The sequence below is a fragment of the Pogoniulus pusillus genome, chromosome 4 (genome assembly GCF_015220805.1).
Source record: "Pogoniulus pusillus isolate bPogPus1 chromosome 4, bPogPus1.pri, whole genome shotgun sequence".
Classification (NCBI taxonomy): domain Eukaryota; kingdom Metazoa; phylum Chordata; class Aves; order Piciformes; family Lybiidae; genus Pogoniulus; species Pogoniulus pusillus.
The window spans coordinates 8,362,854-8,380,510 of NC_087267.1; positions in this window are offsets into that span (position 1 = coordinate 8,362,854).

Consider the following 17,657-nt stretch of genomic DNA (forward strand, 5'->3'; position numbering starts at 1 on the left):
CTTACTGAACTGGGTTGTCCCTGTTGAGATGAGCAAATTCATGGCAAATGCTGTTGCAGATGAGCTGTCAGCAATCCAAGTCTTATGTGCAGGCACAGACATCTTCATCCCAAATTTAAGAGTCTGCAGCCACCTACAATCCCATACCTCTCAGTTAAAGGAGTAAAACAAACTGTCTCTGACCTCAAGCTGCAAGTTGCAGTCACTGGTGAAGCAAAGGTTTGGGTGACACTGAGAAGCAGTCTAAATCCAGCCTGAGCTGGTAGGGAGCTGAGTCTGAGAAGAAAATCTCCATACACTTATCCCAGGAGACTCTTGTAACTACCAGCCTGCTAGAGAGATGAAGAAAGATTTTGGCTGCTCTTGTGGTGGAGCTGGGCTGCGGGTGAGCGAGGTACACAACATATCCATCAAAAGGCCAATTACAGAGCTCATCATTGACATGTAGTGGCAGAGAACACAGGAAAATCTCCTTCCTCTGCCCAAATCAAGTGTGTGAAACACCAGAGGCTGAATCCAACACCTCTGCTTTGTCCAGCTGTGCTGTTGTAGCTCTTGTACAACTTCACCATGACTCATCCATTTTAGAGCTCAGAGGATTATATGGTTATACCTTGATACAATATGAAGCAAATTAACAGAAAATAGAGCATTAGATGAAGAATACACCGCACAAAAAAAATCAACTCACCAAGAAAAAACACCAAGACTTTCCTGAAGAATGTACTTTTCCATACATTTCTATTCCTAAGAAGTCAGTGTAAAAAAAACTAATTTCATAGGTATCTAATTTCTGTCAGAAATAATTCATGCACACACTTCAATAATCCACAAGGAAAATGCACTATCTGCAGAGAGAAGGATCACATTTGTTTAGATCAGCCAAGAAGCCAGATGTGAGCGATACTGCAACCACCACCAAAAGAAATGGCCTTAGCTAATCTTTCTCATGTGGACAGTATCTCTTTCTTTGGGTCGTTAGCTTTTTAATTTTTCTTCAGTGTGTCAGGGCTATCACAAAACAGTTCAGAATCCAGGCAGTTAGTAAGAAATATAATGATCTCTGGACGTGATGGGCAATGTAAAAACCTGTTTCTGCTCTCCTTTGTCCATCCAGTCTTAACTCATATTGAGAAAACACTTCAAGTCCTCATCCAAGCATCTCCCTTTAGAGAACCTAATTTAGTTATTGCAGTTGCTGTGCCTGAAATAGGGCAAATTTCTCAGTCTCAAAAGGCTTTCAGCACATGAATGGGAAAGCAGCAGATCAGAGTTTACAGTCATTGAGCTTCAGAAAGCAATTTACTGGCATTCTCTATTTAATTATATCAACACCTCATAACCATTAATGAATTTATCTTTACTGCACCAAGATTGAGCAACTCCATCATAAAGTTTCAAGAGAAGCCTACATCTGAGCCAAGACTTATAAATTTTAGTATGTTACTTTGTCTACATCATCATCAGTCTTCATGATGCTAAAAGCAGCCAATTTCAACCTCATTAGCCATGACTGCTGCCCCCTTCCCCACTTACTTAAGATAAAAAATGTTTGTTTCACTTTAGGTCATTCTTGCCCACTACATCCTCACTGATACATTCAGCCCTGACAGTAGTTTACTGAAAACAAGGGGGAAAAAAAGTATTTTTCAGTTACATGCCAATAGCCTGATATGTGCAAAACCTGCTCCCCTTCTCCAATCTACAAATGACTTCTCTGGAGGCAGATGGGAAGGTAAATGAAAAAGTGAAGGGGAAAAAAGGAAAAAGATTTAATTTTAATTTACAACTCTAAACAAGGCTATATTTCTATAAGACAATCAAAAGCAGACAAACCAATATCTGCAGATATAAGCAAAAGTACCAACATTTGTCATTGAGGAAAATGAATCTTTAAATCTATTATAAATTAGTGATCCCTGGAGACCTCCATCAGACATAACCCATGCCTGTTTATCAAAAGCTAAATGAAAATGTAAACATTTCTGGGAGGCTTTCAATTTTGTGTCTAAGATCTTGGGGTTAGGCTGTTCTCCTTGAAATGTAAAGAAAGAAATAATTGTGATTTAGCTATTGTATCTGATATGGGTTTTTTTTTTCTATTTTTCTATGCATCAAAGTACAAAACCTTTCTGGAGACAGCAATTTGCATTAGGTTAATAATTACAGGTAAGAAAGCTGTTGGAAAAAAAAACCAACAGATTTTCTCAATATACTGTACCATCTTCCACTAGCAGGCACACAAAACACAATGAGAATAAATTACATTCAGATGGTACTAATGTTCAGGATTTTAATATCACTCTCCTTACTACAACTATATAAAACTCTCTGCATAAAGGTTACCTCTAACACATCTTCCAACTCTTTAAACACATTAAAAAACACCCTTATTACATTGTACATTTAACCACAACACAAGAAAAGGTTAGCTCCCAATAATAACCTTATAAAGAAAGTACAGTATCAGTTAAATGGATTTTAAGTAAGGGTCCAGGATCATATTAGGCAGCAATTATAAGCTACAAATTGTATTTCATATCTTCAGCAAGAGTTAGCACAAGTCTTGCTGAGTCAAATCTCTGCTATAAAACCTTTTGCCATGCTTTATATGCTGCAGGCAGCTGTGCCCTGAGGGGTTAAAGCTAATGCTAAAGGTAAAGGCTTCAAGAGTTGACCAGATATCTCATGGCCATAGATCTATGCATGTCAGCCATGGGCAAATATACTGCACTGTGTTTGCCAGTGAAGGCCAAGAGTAATAGATCAAGTTCATCAGGTGTTGCAGAGCCTACCAGAGAAACAGCAGGGCAAAGCATTAGTTTCACTGTGCCTACAATGATCTGAGCAGCAAAGGTGACACTGGATGGTGACTCACTATTTCCATCTGTCAAATGAAAGTAAATGCCTTTAAAGTGTTTCTTCCAAACAACACCTCCTCACAATGAGTCCCCTGAAGTGTCAGAGTGAAAAGAAAAAAAGAGCTCATCCTACTCAGGTGGCCTCAAGAAGGAGCAATCTCTTTATCACAGCCACCCAGTTTCCCAAAGTAGCCATCCTAGTAGCCCTACTCAAGGCATCACCTACACATACCACGAGCCACCACTTCCCACAGCCAGACTCTGAGCACTCACCTCTCAGCCTCTACCCCCTTGCCTCTCAGAAGCTCCTCCCGGCCTGTGATGAAGAAAGCAGACTCGGGAGATTTCTCTACTGAGGAGGTCCCCAGGAGGAGCAGCAGCTAACTCCCTCTTAAGTGTGCAGTATGAGGCTTGGGTCTGTATCTTGGTTTGTTACTAAAGCATTTCAGGCTGTGGCATTTGGATTGCAACATAAATATTGTGAAACTGCAGGCTCCTTAGTTCCAATGTTGGTAATACTGCAGGTGACAATAAGATATTTTTAATAGTCTGTGGTCACATTCTGCATCCACTCATCTGTGAATTAAATTAAGAGAAATTCGGCTGCAGGAAATTTTGTTGATAAGTGAATTTGGAGCAATATTGCCTGTCTAACAGTGACTTGAAAAAATGTTTTCTTCCCTGTTCTGATAGCAGTTTAATGTTAACAAGACCCAAACAGCAGTCTCTGGGTACAGAAGAGTATTTATAAAGTTATATTTAATTGGTACTCGAGTATAATTAGAGGTTTTGATGTAAGCACTATTGATTCAAAGAACACATCTACATCTAATAAGGTAGAGGCACCTATGCATAATAAGGCTAACAGTTTACGTCAAAATTTAATTCTAGCTACTGAAGACATACTGAAACAGAGGTTAAACTAGCACTCTAGTTTAAAGCCCAGGACAGTAGGTTCTATTTTTACACACAATTAAGTAATAGAAATGTATTCTTCTACTGAGTCACACAAAGATGTGAAGTACAAATGCCCACCTGCAACTCAGTAGAACCAGTCAAGCATCATGTAGCTGCTCTATCTGCCACCTTTCTCAGATCTTACACTAACTCTCCTCTCATGTGACAATCAAACAATAAGAGGGAGGAAAATTGTCAAGAATTAGGGTCCAACCTTTAGCCAGACAGTTTCTAGTGGAATATGTAGCAAATGTACTTGTACACTACATATAAAAGCAAGCACAAAGCTCCCAGGAAGTGCTAGGATTGCTGCATGTACATATCAGCACTGATCATGAGGCACACAGCATCCTGCAGCCACAGCACAAGATACATCATGCTTGGCTGTCATGCCTGGTTAAGTAGGCTGGACATCATTGAGTTATTTTAATAAGAATACATGATCATATTTTAAGGAATGTTTTTGTCATATGCCTTTAGATCTTCACCAATGATATATGTGATTGCTACATGTTTAAAGATTCATTACTGAATAAATGAAGCCCTTGAATGTATTTAACTATTATGAAAAAGTCACTTTGAATGTGGATTTTTCATCTTAGTGGTAACTTGCTCAGAGCTTATCCACAGTTCATCTACAAACCTGTACTGAAAGAAAAAAACAAAGCCACTTGTACTCAGCTTAAATACACACAAGCAGTCCATCACCAGTCTTAGTCTAGGTGGCTCTGAAGAGCAGCTAAGTAGCCAGTGACTTCTCAACCTCAGAAATAAGCACTGCACAAGAATGTACAAATTCACCCAAAACATCAGTGCCTAAGCCAAAACGGAGTCTTCATGTGAACTTCTGGAAATTTAGGATCACAACTGAAGGTCTTGGGAGAGATTCTTCAACACAAGTATGTGGCCATTGTCTCTAGTATGTCCTCTCCTGAAGCATGAGACAGGCTAAGCTGTGTGCCACAGAAGCTGGGAAGCTCAGGCTGAGAAGTGAATCCTTCTGGATGGCAGGCAGTCACCAGAAAACCAAGCTGCCCCACCACTTACCACTACAGATGCCACTGATGCTCTAAGCCCTCCTAAACTCTACAGCTACCCCAGGGGCTGACCAGATGCTGGGGCACAGCAAGATGCCAGTGCCACAAGCCACAGTCAGTCTGGAAACAAATGCAAAACTGGCCTTGAAGTACTATTCCCTCATTTTTTCGTGGAAGATTTTGGAAGGGCATCACCATCATCACCCATTAATACCATTTTTACATTGTAAAACTCGCTCTCCAGTATAGTCAGTTCCTGCTCAGGAGAACCACTCCTCAAAAACACTCCTCAAATACATTCATAAATATTTTCAGTGAAGGACTGAATGTTTTACCTTTACTGACTACTCTCTTCTTTGCTTTCTTGCCCCGTAACCTAAGATGCAGTAAATGCACCCAATACATTCATATTCCTTTAGAAGGCTGTAGCCTCCTTCCAGAAAGTTATGGATGGACACAAGAACACTGCATTGCTGCACAGCCACACATGCAGGCACAACAGACAGGAACACACACCACTCCCAAAACTGCGTAGCTTTACAGCAGAAATATTTCAGCAATCATCACTTCACCACTTAGAAGTATCCTGAAGCTATACACAAATACTCTGGCAGTTTTACCATTCCCCTGGCTTCTCTGTGACTTGAAAACATTATCTGGCTTCCAGATACAAAATCAAAACAAATACAAACATTCAGAATCTTCAACTGACATAATTAAAAGGCTGCCATATTACAGCTCACAAGATATAAATTTCTGGTGCTCAAGTATACTTTATGCTCTTTTCTCATCATTAATAAAAAAAGACCAAATAACAGACTGATCACAACATCCAATGCTAAACACATCTTCAAATCTTTCATGTCAGTTACTTATTCTAACAATACACTTAATTCCTTTTCTTATACAAAAGAATAAAATATGACATCATGTAAAACTTCTTCCACATATTTGACACATTTATCTGTTGAATTACTGACCATACATATTCTTCAATGTATGCTGACAGTTACTGTGTATCAAGAACAATTTCCAGGCATCATCACAACATTAGAAGTAATTTAAATGCATTCAAGACTAGTAACAAATGAGTATGAATCAATTTTGCTGTGAAAGCATTTAATGATCTTTAGCAAAGTATCTTCCTTATTTTTTTAACAGATTTGCACCCTTGTATTCCACAAACTGGTTTTTAATGAAGAGTATTTTTTGTTACATATCAGGGAATCCTCAGCACCCCTACTCTCACATTCACAATGATGCACATATGATAATCATTTACTCCTTATTGAATTAAGCATGTTCTTCTACAAAGATGAAAACATGTTGACACAAGTGTAAAGCACAACAGTTCACCAGATATGTGCTATCTCTGCAGTCTGTGCACACCTGACTGCATTAGGTTTTCATGTTTTCATTTTTTAGGTCATGAGAATACTGTAAGTACTGTAATGAAACCACAACCCTGTCTGTGTTCTCTCACGGAGAAGTGCCTTGCATCATAAATATTTCAGTTATTGTGTTTTAGACTTTAAAATACACTAGCCTTTCTTTTCTGGACACTTTTCCTTCTTTTATCTTCAAAAGAGCTCTGTCACACCTCTATCACACCAAGAAAATAATACTTTGATTTGCAGCAATTTAAAATCAACTGTCAATGAAACAACTAATAAGTCATTTTCCAAACACACACATTGGAATTAACAAGATCTATTATTTAAAAAATAGCTTACAACATTCTATGGCTTCAGTAGTTAGCGGCCAGCATGAAGTGGCATAACTCCTGTGGCTGCCACATTTGTGACTGACTGCGTGCATAATGCCAGAGTGCAAAAAGTTTATTATTTCTTCCCACAGGTGAAGGTAAGGTGAAAAAAATCTACTTCATACATCGAGCATCAGATAAAAATCATATTGCTCTTTCTTCTGTAAGCCAAGCCCCTCTTCTCTGGGTGGCTGCCCACCTCCTGGCAGTACTGCCTGAGCCTTTGCTGGCTCCTGCCCAGCCACATGTTTTCTCTGGCCTCTTTCCACAGCACTCCCCAACTCTTCATTGTTTGTGTATTGTCCCTCTCCTCCCCAAAGCCCTTTGTGGCTTCCCATTATGAATCCTTACAATTTTATCTACATTATTTCTACGTAGTAGAACTCGACAGCTTCTGATCTAATGTTCAAGCACTTTTATGTCAGCCACAAGTTTTATTCCACAAGTATTACCCACAGCTTATTTTACTAGGTGGGTTGCAATTCTGGAAGAGCAATGTGGCTCCTCAACATCAATATTAAGACCTACAAAAAGAGAAGTTAACAATATAATCAAAAGTAACTGTTTTACAAGGAGACTAGATGCTGATGAAATGGCAAAGTTGAAATGGTGCTTAAGGATATTCAACTCTTCTAAATTTTCTTTGCTCCTGATAAATTTAAAATCAACCTCTGATAGACCTTTAGCACATAATTATGCTTGAAATAACTTGGAAACTCTGAGCTTGTTTCTCTCAACACAAGTTCCTTAGTTTGCAGACTGAATTACCCAATTTGGCCCTGCAAGACAAGCAATGCAATATGTTAAACTAAACAGTTATTGTTCCTTCTCTCTCAAAGGACAGATCATGGTGAGAATATCCACCTAGATCATACTGTTTTAACATATACATGTGACAAAACCAATCTGTCAAATTACACTGCATACATAATTTCAAATTGTATCAAATACATAATTAGTATTTTTTAAATATGTATCATGCTAGTTTAGGTTCAGATAAGGAAATTGGATAATGAAAAAAAAAACCAGCATTTAAATTTACTTAGCAAGTTCTGACAAATCTGAAAATGTACATCATGCTGCAAGGAAAAAATAAATTATTCTAATATGAACATCAACAAAATATCAATCTTAAAAGATACAGGACATTTGTCATAACAATGTAAATGTTTATCCAAACAAATAATGTGCTTAGAAAAATCCAACAACTTGCTGGCTATATATAATAATATATTACCTGGCCACAAAACACCACTCTTCAAATGAATTTCCAGTTCTAGGCCTAACAGTAAAGAGTATTTCCCACAGGGACAAGGTTGACACAGTCCTTCTGAAATCTCAAACATCCTCACAACATCCTGGAGACAAATTAACTGAAGCAGGATTGAGATCAGTAATTTACAGAAATGCTTGATTCAATGCAATTTGCCATAGTGGTTTGATGCACAGCAGAGGTCTAAGGACCAGCTCACTGAGCAAAGGATCTGCAGTACCTCTGTGGACCCTACAACCACCAATGGGGCTGGAAACTTCCCAGAACATAGACACCTCACCATTTACTTTCAGTAAATGTCCGTATCTAGGAGGGAGATCAAAGTTTCTTGGTAAACAAGTAGGCTCCACAGAAAAGCCAAAGCCAGCCTGTGAACCCCAAAGAGGTCTTGGGGTTTATGATGGGCATAAATGGCCCTCTTCCACCCCAGAAGAGCCATCATGCAGCAGCATGAGGCTGGCGGTAGCAGAGTACAGGGCAGAAAATGTCCCTTCTGCACACTGAATGAAGATGCTGCCTGACCCTTAAACCTATCTGCTTGTTTTATCTTTGCACAGCCTTATCAATTGAAAAGTCGTTTTCATTACATTACAGCCAGTGAAGCCCTCTGCCACCAAGTGGAGACACTCACACTTGAGGCACATCAAGGGTATAGATCACAGTATTTACGGGAATCGGCTCAAGCCTCAGCAACCAGTGTGACCAACATATATACATGCATATGTATATGTATATGTATATATATATATGTATGAAACAAGTTGCAGCAAACCACCTTCTAGCTGCAGAAATGTGATTACTCTTTGCAGGAGGAAAAACTAGAAAACAGATTTTAAAAAATAAGCTTAAAATGTTCTTATTCCCTTCCTGAACAATTTCTACAATTTAATAGTATAACACAATGAACTTAACATTTTAGTTTCATTTTCCTTAGAATAAGAACTGAAATCGTTATATTAAGTGCAATTCTGTGCACAACTCTTCAGAGTTCAAACTCTACTTTCTAATACCAACCCACAGTAGATTTTGGTGAACCAACAAACATTGTAACAACTGTTCATTAAAGAGATTATTTTCAGCTACTTCAGTGATGACAGCATAAGCTGGCACTTTCAAATCCAGTCTACTGACATAAAACATGGTCTTACCCTTAAAACACAAATGGTGGGGGGGAAGGGGAAGAGAGAAAAGGAAAGACAAAACAGATGCACATCTTATATCAAAGGATAGATGCCTTATAGTTTGCAGTAAATTTCTTGGAAGATTTTAAAAAGTAGTAAATATAAATAAACTACCGAGAGCCTCAGAAAAAAAATACAATCTGTGTTAGATGATACTTCTGGGATGGTTCCTTGGTTCAATGCCCATCTAGTAGTTTTGAAACTGAAGTTTAAAGCTACTCTTGGAAAATATTACAAACAGGTAAATCTTTTCTTTCCGTGAAGCAGAAAACGTGGGAGAAAAACTCTGAACAACTAACAATGCATTATGCAACTGGAATTTTAAGATTAGCCTTCACTTAGGAGGGTAGTTTATTACAGCTAACATTTTCTAAAATGTCACCTTTTTTAGTCAGGTTTTCTGGTGCCACTAATATACACATACAATTAAGAAAGATCTCAAATCAAACCAAGACAGGGAACGGGAATCCAAATGACAAGTATTTCTTTTAACAAGGAGCAGTTGAGAGGTTTGCTAGAGTGGCTGTGAAAAAAAAAAAAATAGAAGGAAAAAAAGAAAGGAAAAAAAGATAACCTGCATTACCCCTAGAACCACAGCCTGTCACATTTAAAAACAACCAAAAAATTATTTTGCATCAGAATTGATGCATTTTTCAATTTGACCATGAATTGCAATTTTCTCCAGTCAGAATCATTCCATGGGTCCTTCTCAGTGACCTATGTCCTAAATAATTTTCAATTCCTATAAGCAAGTGACCTCTTCATGATCTAACTTAGATAGAAAAAACATGACTCCCACAAACCATTCTTTTTCAACCCTCAGAATTTAATTCCTCCAAAATAAACCTGCTATAAATAGCAATTAAACAAAAAAGAACTCAGTGTTCAAGAAATATTAATTAATCACCCTATCATAAAGTTAGATAAATATCAGCCCTCACATTTTGATGATGAAAAACAAAGTGGTGAAGTGACATTTGCAATGACACATAGCAAAACACTGCCACAACACAGATCACATCTCAGAAGTTTTCTATTGTTTTCAGCCCACTAGCCTTGAATAACTCCTGTGCATGTAATGCTGAATCGGGTCTATTTCTTGGAATATACAAAGCTTATTCTAACTCGTGTAAATCTGTCCAAGAGAGAAAAAAAAACCCAAGCAACCAAAAAAACCCCAACCCAACCCTTACACTACAGGTTTTTTAAATACATTTGAATCCAACAAGAATTTTTCTAAATATATACAGGAATGTTTCTAAGTAGATACACCCTGAATCTTAAAATGTTAGTTTCAATGTATTCTGTTAGAGAAAGCATTTTAAAAATGTATAAGCAACAGATGATTACCCCCCCCCAAAAAAACAATCACTTCAAAAACCTACAAAGCTCAACACCTGTCGAGTGTACAAACTCTAGTGTAGCTTTAAAATAGTACCAAGTATTCACTAATTAAAATGTCTTGAATGTGATATACTTCTTTTACCCTTCTTCACACTTGAAAAACTCTGCTCCCTACAGAGTTTTTGGTAATTTTACACAAACTTTGACTAAACGGAAAGCTACATTTTTTTCCCTCTTTCATACAGTTCACAGTTGCAAAGATCTTGTGATAAAAGGTAAGAACCACTGAGGTTAAGCCAAAACAAAACAAAAACAAAAAAAAACCAAACAAAACAAGAGAAAAACTACAAATATTTATACAGTTCAATCTGTTTAAGTTTCTCAGTGAGGTTACATTTTTACACACCAGCGCAGCCTGACATGAAGCAGTATATTTCAGGTGCTACATAGTAACAAAATAAATCAGATGTCTACTTATGTATCTTTTGTATGTTACTAAGTAATCTATCAAATGTCATGAAAGGTGTCTGTTTTGGAAATACTGTGTTTGAAACACTGTCCATCCCCCAGCCGTTAGTTATCTACTGATCTGAGCAGTTCAATGAATGATTTAAGTACATAAAAATGTTACAGAACTAAACCATTTTATAAGAGCTACATTTAAATGGCAAGTTATTGTAAAACAAAGGTCCTTTCAGTATCTGTATTTACTATGAACAAATTATTATAGTCAGGAAAAACTTTGAATTAAAAATAAATGCTAAGTTCTACAGTTAAAACTACACATTCTACAGGGTTTAGTGTGGCATTAGAGAAACTGATTTAATAATTAATCATATTTTCTTTAATATTACTAATCAGTAATTTTTTTCCTTAATGTTTTTAAATTACCTGGCACAGGGGGGGGGGGGGGGTGGGGAAAGCACAACAAAACAAACAACTGTCCAAACCTCTGAGAACTTTGTTTCTGACTTCCTTCCCCCCACATATACACCAATTAATGTGAGTACACAGACAATGTGCACAACTTCATAGTTTCACATTGGTAACAAAATTTCCAAGGGCCTGATCCAAGTCCACCGAGTCAATGGAGCTATTCTTACTGATGTCAGTGGAAAGATTCCCACTCAGCTGAGTGAGTTTTGGATAGGGGCTTTTATGTGGAGAAAAGACCACAGGAAATTCTCTTCGAAAAGGAAACTTCTATATTTCTCTCTGTAAGCAAGTGTAAACCAATAATTCTTCTTGAAAGTGATTCCCAGGTACAGATGATCTGCAGCTCTGCAGTCTGGATACACAGATGCTCACACCACAAATTTAGCATGGTTACTTATGAGATTTTGACTCTGAGACAAAGTAAAAGCAGCCTGCTTTCTTCCTGGACTGTTCTCACAAGTTTTAAATGAATGTTCTCCTGCCTGCACTGCCTGCTTACCCGCAGCCAAGGCTTTGCCCCCTTGTCAGAAATCCTATCCTGGGACCTCACCAGCGCTAACCAGTGTACTCGGCTAGAGGCTGCACGGGGAAGCGGGCCCACAACCTCCTGAACCCGAAAAGAGCCGAACTGCGGGAGTGAGAGCAAAAACTCTCCACAGGTTGTCTTTACCTTCTCCGTAAAGGCTCGGATGGATGGCAAACGGCTTCCTAGTAGGATGAAGCAAGCCGAACGCTCTGCTGCCTGCGCATCCGGTGCTCGGCACAGCAGAAAGCGGAGCGCCGAAGCACCCGCGCTCGCCCTTCCCTCGCCTCGCTGCCCTGGCACTCCTGACGCCAAAACCAGACCCCAGCACGCCCCACAGCCACCGGCTCGCCACCGCTGTCCTCGCCTGAAAATTCAACTTCTAAAACTTTCCGGGTCTCGCAGTCCTCTTAAATTGCAGGAGCTAATTTCAAGGGAAGTGTCCCACGCACCAGTCACCAAGGCCTCCTCCAGAACTCCGCAGCTCCAACATCATAATTTATTAATTTTTGCGTTTCGGCTTGGTTTTGTTTTTTTGTTTTTTGTTTTGTTTTGTTTTGTTTTGTTGGGGTTTTTTTTTGGTCGTGGGGATGGTAAAGGTGCGCGAGCGAAGTTGGGGGGGGGGGGTGAGGGAGCGGTAATGTTTTTCCCTGCGTAGCCCAAACAGCGCCGGGAGGCCCCACGGACACTCCCGCGCCCCTGCACTTCCCTGCCCACGCCAGAGGGGGCACCCCGGGGCGGCGGCATGGCCCGAGGAGGCGGCCGCGGCGGCCCCTCTGCGAGGGCGGCCGGGCGGAGAGGCGGGGGCTGGGGGGTGCGCCTTTCCCTCCGGCAGGCAGGCAGGCAGGCAGCACACAAAGGAGAAACGTGACACGTTTCTTCACCCGGTCTGGGGAAGTCTCGGGGAAGAAAGAAAAAAAAAAAGAAAAAAGAAAAAGAGGGAAAACAAACAAACAAACAAAAACCCCAAACAAAAACTAAAACAAAAAACACACCACAAACGGGGAGATGAGCCCAAGCCTCTTTGGTACACTTTTCCTCGCAAACCCAGCCCCGATGCCCCACCCCCACCCACCCCCGACCCCCTGCTTGCACTTCGGTCCCCATACAAGGAGGCTACAGGTTGGTTGTTTTTAATTAAGCGAGTTGGGGGGGGCGGGGGAGGAAGGGGGCGTAGGCGCGCGGATTCCGCGGCGCTGCGCGACACTACGCGGCACGATGGTGTCCACGCCGGCCCGCGCCAGTGCTGCCACCCGCGACCGCCCCGAGAGATTTAGTGGGGAGCCGACGCCCCGCTCCCCTGGCCAGTCCCGTCTGCCGGTTTAGGCAGGCGCAGCCCAAACTCCGGCCGGGGCACCAGCCTTAGGCTGCCGAGCGCGCCTACCCCCGCCCCCGCCACTGGCGGTGCATTTTTCGGAGCGGTGCACTCCGGTGCCGGGGAGACCTGACACATGTCACTCCTGCGGCCGCGCTGACCGCGGCCAAACTTTCCCGCGGCGGCAGCAAGTCAGTAAGCGGTGGGGGAAGAGGGGGTGGAAGTAGCAAGTCACACCGGAGAGCGGGGGGAGGGGTGTGCGGGGGGTGGGGGGGGGAGTAGCACTTACCGGGAGGAGAGGCGGTGTGGGGCGTCCCGGCGAGCTGACACCGAGAACGGGCGAGCGGAGCTGCAGCCGCGCGCACATGCAAAGTCTGTGCGGGCGGAGCCGCCGCCGGAGAATGCGGGCCGGGGGAGAGGGGGCAGACAGGCGGCGCGGGGCCCTCCGCTGGCGCGGGGCGGCGGCAGGGGCTCGCGCCCTCCCGCCGGCTGGCGCTGCCTGGCGTTGGCGGTGCCGCGCTCCCTCCCCCGGCGTGCGGGTCTGCCCGTGTGCGGAGTGTGCAGCCTGTGTGTATGTGTTTTGTTGGGAATGCGAAAAAAAAGGGAGAAAAAAAAAGACCCGTCGCTGCACACACCGACTCCTTTGGAGAAAGGGGAGTGAGGAGGGAGCCCTCACATGATCGCGAAGTGGCCTGCACAGAAGTGCTAATACTGCGCGGGGGGGTGGGGGGGGAAGGAGGGGGGAGAGCTGCGGAGAGGGCAAAGGCAACAAAAAAAAAAGTCCGTCGGGACGCGCTGGGCCGAGCCCCACTGCTCGCCGCGCCTCCCTCGGCTGGTCACCGCCAGAGCCGGGTGCTGCGGGACGCGACGGGTCCACCTGCTATGTAAACCGTCGGGGAAGTTGTTTGCTCTCGGTGGCTGCCCCCTTCCCGCCCCTCTCCCCTCCTGCCGCTCCTCTCGTCCGGCTCCGTTAGACACAAACGAGTTTAGCAGACGGGTAGAAAACAAAGCCGTGTGTTGTGCTGGCAGTGCCGGCTGTCTGCAGCCTGCTGGCAACCCTCGAGGTGCCGCAGCCCTCAGGCCCGGGGGACCCGCGTGGGAAGGGGGCGGCGTGGCGGAGCAGGCCTGACCGCCGACAGCAGTTTTGCCGAGGAGGCATGTGTGGACCCCGAAACTTTCTTCCCTCTCCCGCCCCCGGCATTTCGGAGCAAGGTGCAGGAGCTTCCCGGCTGCCCGCAGCAGGAACCGGCCACTCTCCGCTTGTCGGGTTGCAGCACAGCGGCAAGCGAGTGTGGCCGCCCATCCCGGGGACTGCCACAGCCTCACGGAGAAACACTTTAAAGCGGTTATCGAGTCGGGGAACGGGGCGGGCAGAAGTGCCTGATATTGTGGCTAGAGAGAGAAGCTAGTTTCGTCTTCCCACGTCCGTGCCGCCGTGCTCGGCCACTCGGCGCCGGGGTGTAGTGTGGAAGGACTCCCGTGAGCGCTGGAATCAGCGCGCAGCGCTCGCCCACGGGCACGTACGTTTGTTAGTCCAGAGTCCACCTGACCACAGAGCGGTAACCCCGGCCCTAGGCTTTTCGAGTGGCTGTGAACTAGAAAGGCTCCTTGTACTCGGCGAGGTCAGGAATCAAAAGTGACTGTCACTCAAAATTAACACGCACCACATTTACTGAATAATATGTAAAATCCCACAAACTTTGCCGCTCCGGGCGAAGCGGGAGGCTGGCCGTTCGCCGCCGCGACACGCTCCACTCACTCCCGGAGACGCCAGTGTGCCCAGGGGCCAATGCCGACCGCTCGGCCCCCGGCGGCACCGGCCGAGGTGGAGGGAGTCGCTACCGCGGGGGCGGAGCCGCCGCCAACTCTAGCAACTCGGCAGGGATTCTCGCGGCGGCCGCGGGCCGCCCCCCGCTCCGCCGCGCACTCCCCCGCCCGCGCGCGGCGGTGGGACCGGGGCCGGGCCAGAGGCTGGGGCGGCTGCAGGGCCCGTGCGGGGCGGCGGCGGGGCGGCGGGGAGCCAATGGGGCGCGGCCGGGTTCGCGAGGTGAAAGTTCACCGCCGGGGCAGGCTCGCTGCCGCCGCGGGTGCGGCGGAGGCGCGGCGTTGCCTATGGGTGGTCGTAAAATATATTTATTTGCTACTTGTGAGTCTTTTGTCTTGCTCCCCCCCGCCGCAGTCACTGTGTGGGTTACCGAGGAACTGCTTGCTTCCGCTGCAGTTTGCAAGCGCAACGGTTGCGGGTGCCACTCTCCGCACACCCTGCAGAGACGCGGCGGCGTGGACCAAAGTTTCCGCGGGCAGCTTCCCTCCGCGGCTCGGCTCCCTGCGGGGCGGGAAGCCTTGCGAAGCCGGCCGTACCCCTCCCCGCTGGCCTGCAAACGAAATCGGACCCCATAGGCTCCGGCCACCGCCGAGCACCCCGGGCAAAGGCGGGGGCGCCGCGAGGCCGCAGGTTGCACTCCCGGGAGGCCGCCCCCCAAAATCCCAGGAGGGAGCGGGCGGGCAGGAAAGCACGCCCCGGAGGGTGAAGCAGCTCTGCCTCGGGAACCGTCCTCTGCGAGCCGCCAAACGGCGGGGTTGGCAGCAGACGCCGTGTCGCCCACTTGTTGTGAGGAGAGTCCGCGGCCCCGCACACATGCGTCGCCAACTTCGTTGGGCGCCGGGAGCCTGCTGCGTCCCAGTTTGGACGGAGCGACTGGAGCCGCTACACGGGGCGACCCTCGGATCCGCCTTGCGTGACCCTGCCCTGGGTCGCTACCGTCGGACTGAGCGCCCTCAACTCCAGTGCGTTCCCGCATCGCTCCAAACCCCTCCCCCCCCCGCCCCCCCGGTCTTCGCTTTGTTTCAAGGAGATATGAACCCTTCATCTCGCCGAGCGGCCCTCTGCTCCGATGGACAAAAAGGGGCGAGGAACAATACAGAACTTGGCTGTTGAAAGTACTCGGCATGGCTCGGGTCTGCGCGCTTTGCTGGTCCTGCGCAAAATTAGAGCTAAACAAACACACGCTTTCTTGTCCCTTTTTCTCCTTTTAGTTTCTTTTCTTTCCTCTCTCTGTCGCCACACCCAGCACCCCCCCCCCCACCCCCCCCCACCCCCCTTTATTTTTTTTCCCCAACGACTGTTATGGTGTAAGATATATCTTGGCCTTTAAATGAAAAAGGCTAGTGCGTTTTATTTGTTTACGGTTCGAGATTCCATCTGCACAATTGTATTTCTCGCTTGAAATAAACCGCTTTGACACCACCTTTCTTTAATTAATGTGTTTTCTCCGTGCAGTTGGCAACGCCAGGTGTCTATCAGGTTGCCATTTGCCATTAGGATTGTTTAGAAAGCGAACAAGAAAACAAACAGACCCCTATTCTAAATACATTTGATCCCCCTCCTGCCCGCTCACAGCTCCTGAGACACTTCGGAAAGAGGAGAAAATGCTGGGTTTAAACGAAGTCAAATCGAGGAAACTGTGTTACAACATCAAAGCGCAAGGAGACGTTACAAAATTGGTGGAGTTACACCACCATCTGTCGTTAAGCTTCGGGACTACAAAAGTTCAGGCGTATGATAAATCTTAATGAGAGCTGGCAACTTTTTTTTTCTCTTTGCCTAGGAATCTCGCCCCCGTGGCGGAGCGACTGTCCAAGCGCAGTCTGAGCCTCCCAAGTGACTGGCGGCATATTGTCGGTGCCCTTCACAAACGTGCCCGTCCTTTGCTTCTTTCCTCTCTGCTTCCTAAGAGGCAAAAGGGCTTCATCTGGCACCTGATACCCCCAAGCAGTTGCCCTTCAAAATACATAGACACCCACACTTCACAGTTCATGGCCTTAAGGGGTTGCATTCATAAAGCACAAACAAACATAAAGAACTTTAAATTAAAAACAAACAAAGAAACAAACCACAACAACCCACCCACAATTAAACCACACAAACCCACACGAGCCTCTCACACAATAAAAAACAGAGTTCTTGTCTCTCCTGTTGTAAGATTCAAATGATTGCATTTTGTATAACCATCCTTTTGCAATGCTAAATCCTGAAAAGAAACATATAGCTAACAGACCTTGGAATAACACCTGGGGAAAAGCTGTGATGTCCTAATGTTGCCTGTGGTGCTGCTTGTGATTACTTGTAAAAATTCAAGAGCTGTAAACAAGTAATTAGTGGAATCATACAATGATTTTATATTACCCAACAGAAATTTGGTACTTGCCTTTGTGAGATGTTCATGTGAAAGCTCACATCAGACATCATCAGCTCATTCTAAATTCTTCAGTTAAAGGTCTTGCAAATGCCTATTTGCTATAGTTACCAAAGAATCAAGAAGCAAGACATGTTTTCTTTGCAGTTTTTTGGATATTGGCATTCTCTATGTTTCAGAGGTCAATTGCTTATAACTAGTAGGGAACATGCAAGCAGGGATCCTCACAGAACCCTGCCACGAAAACCAGCAAGTTGATAATTATTTCA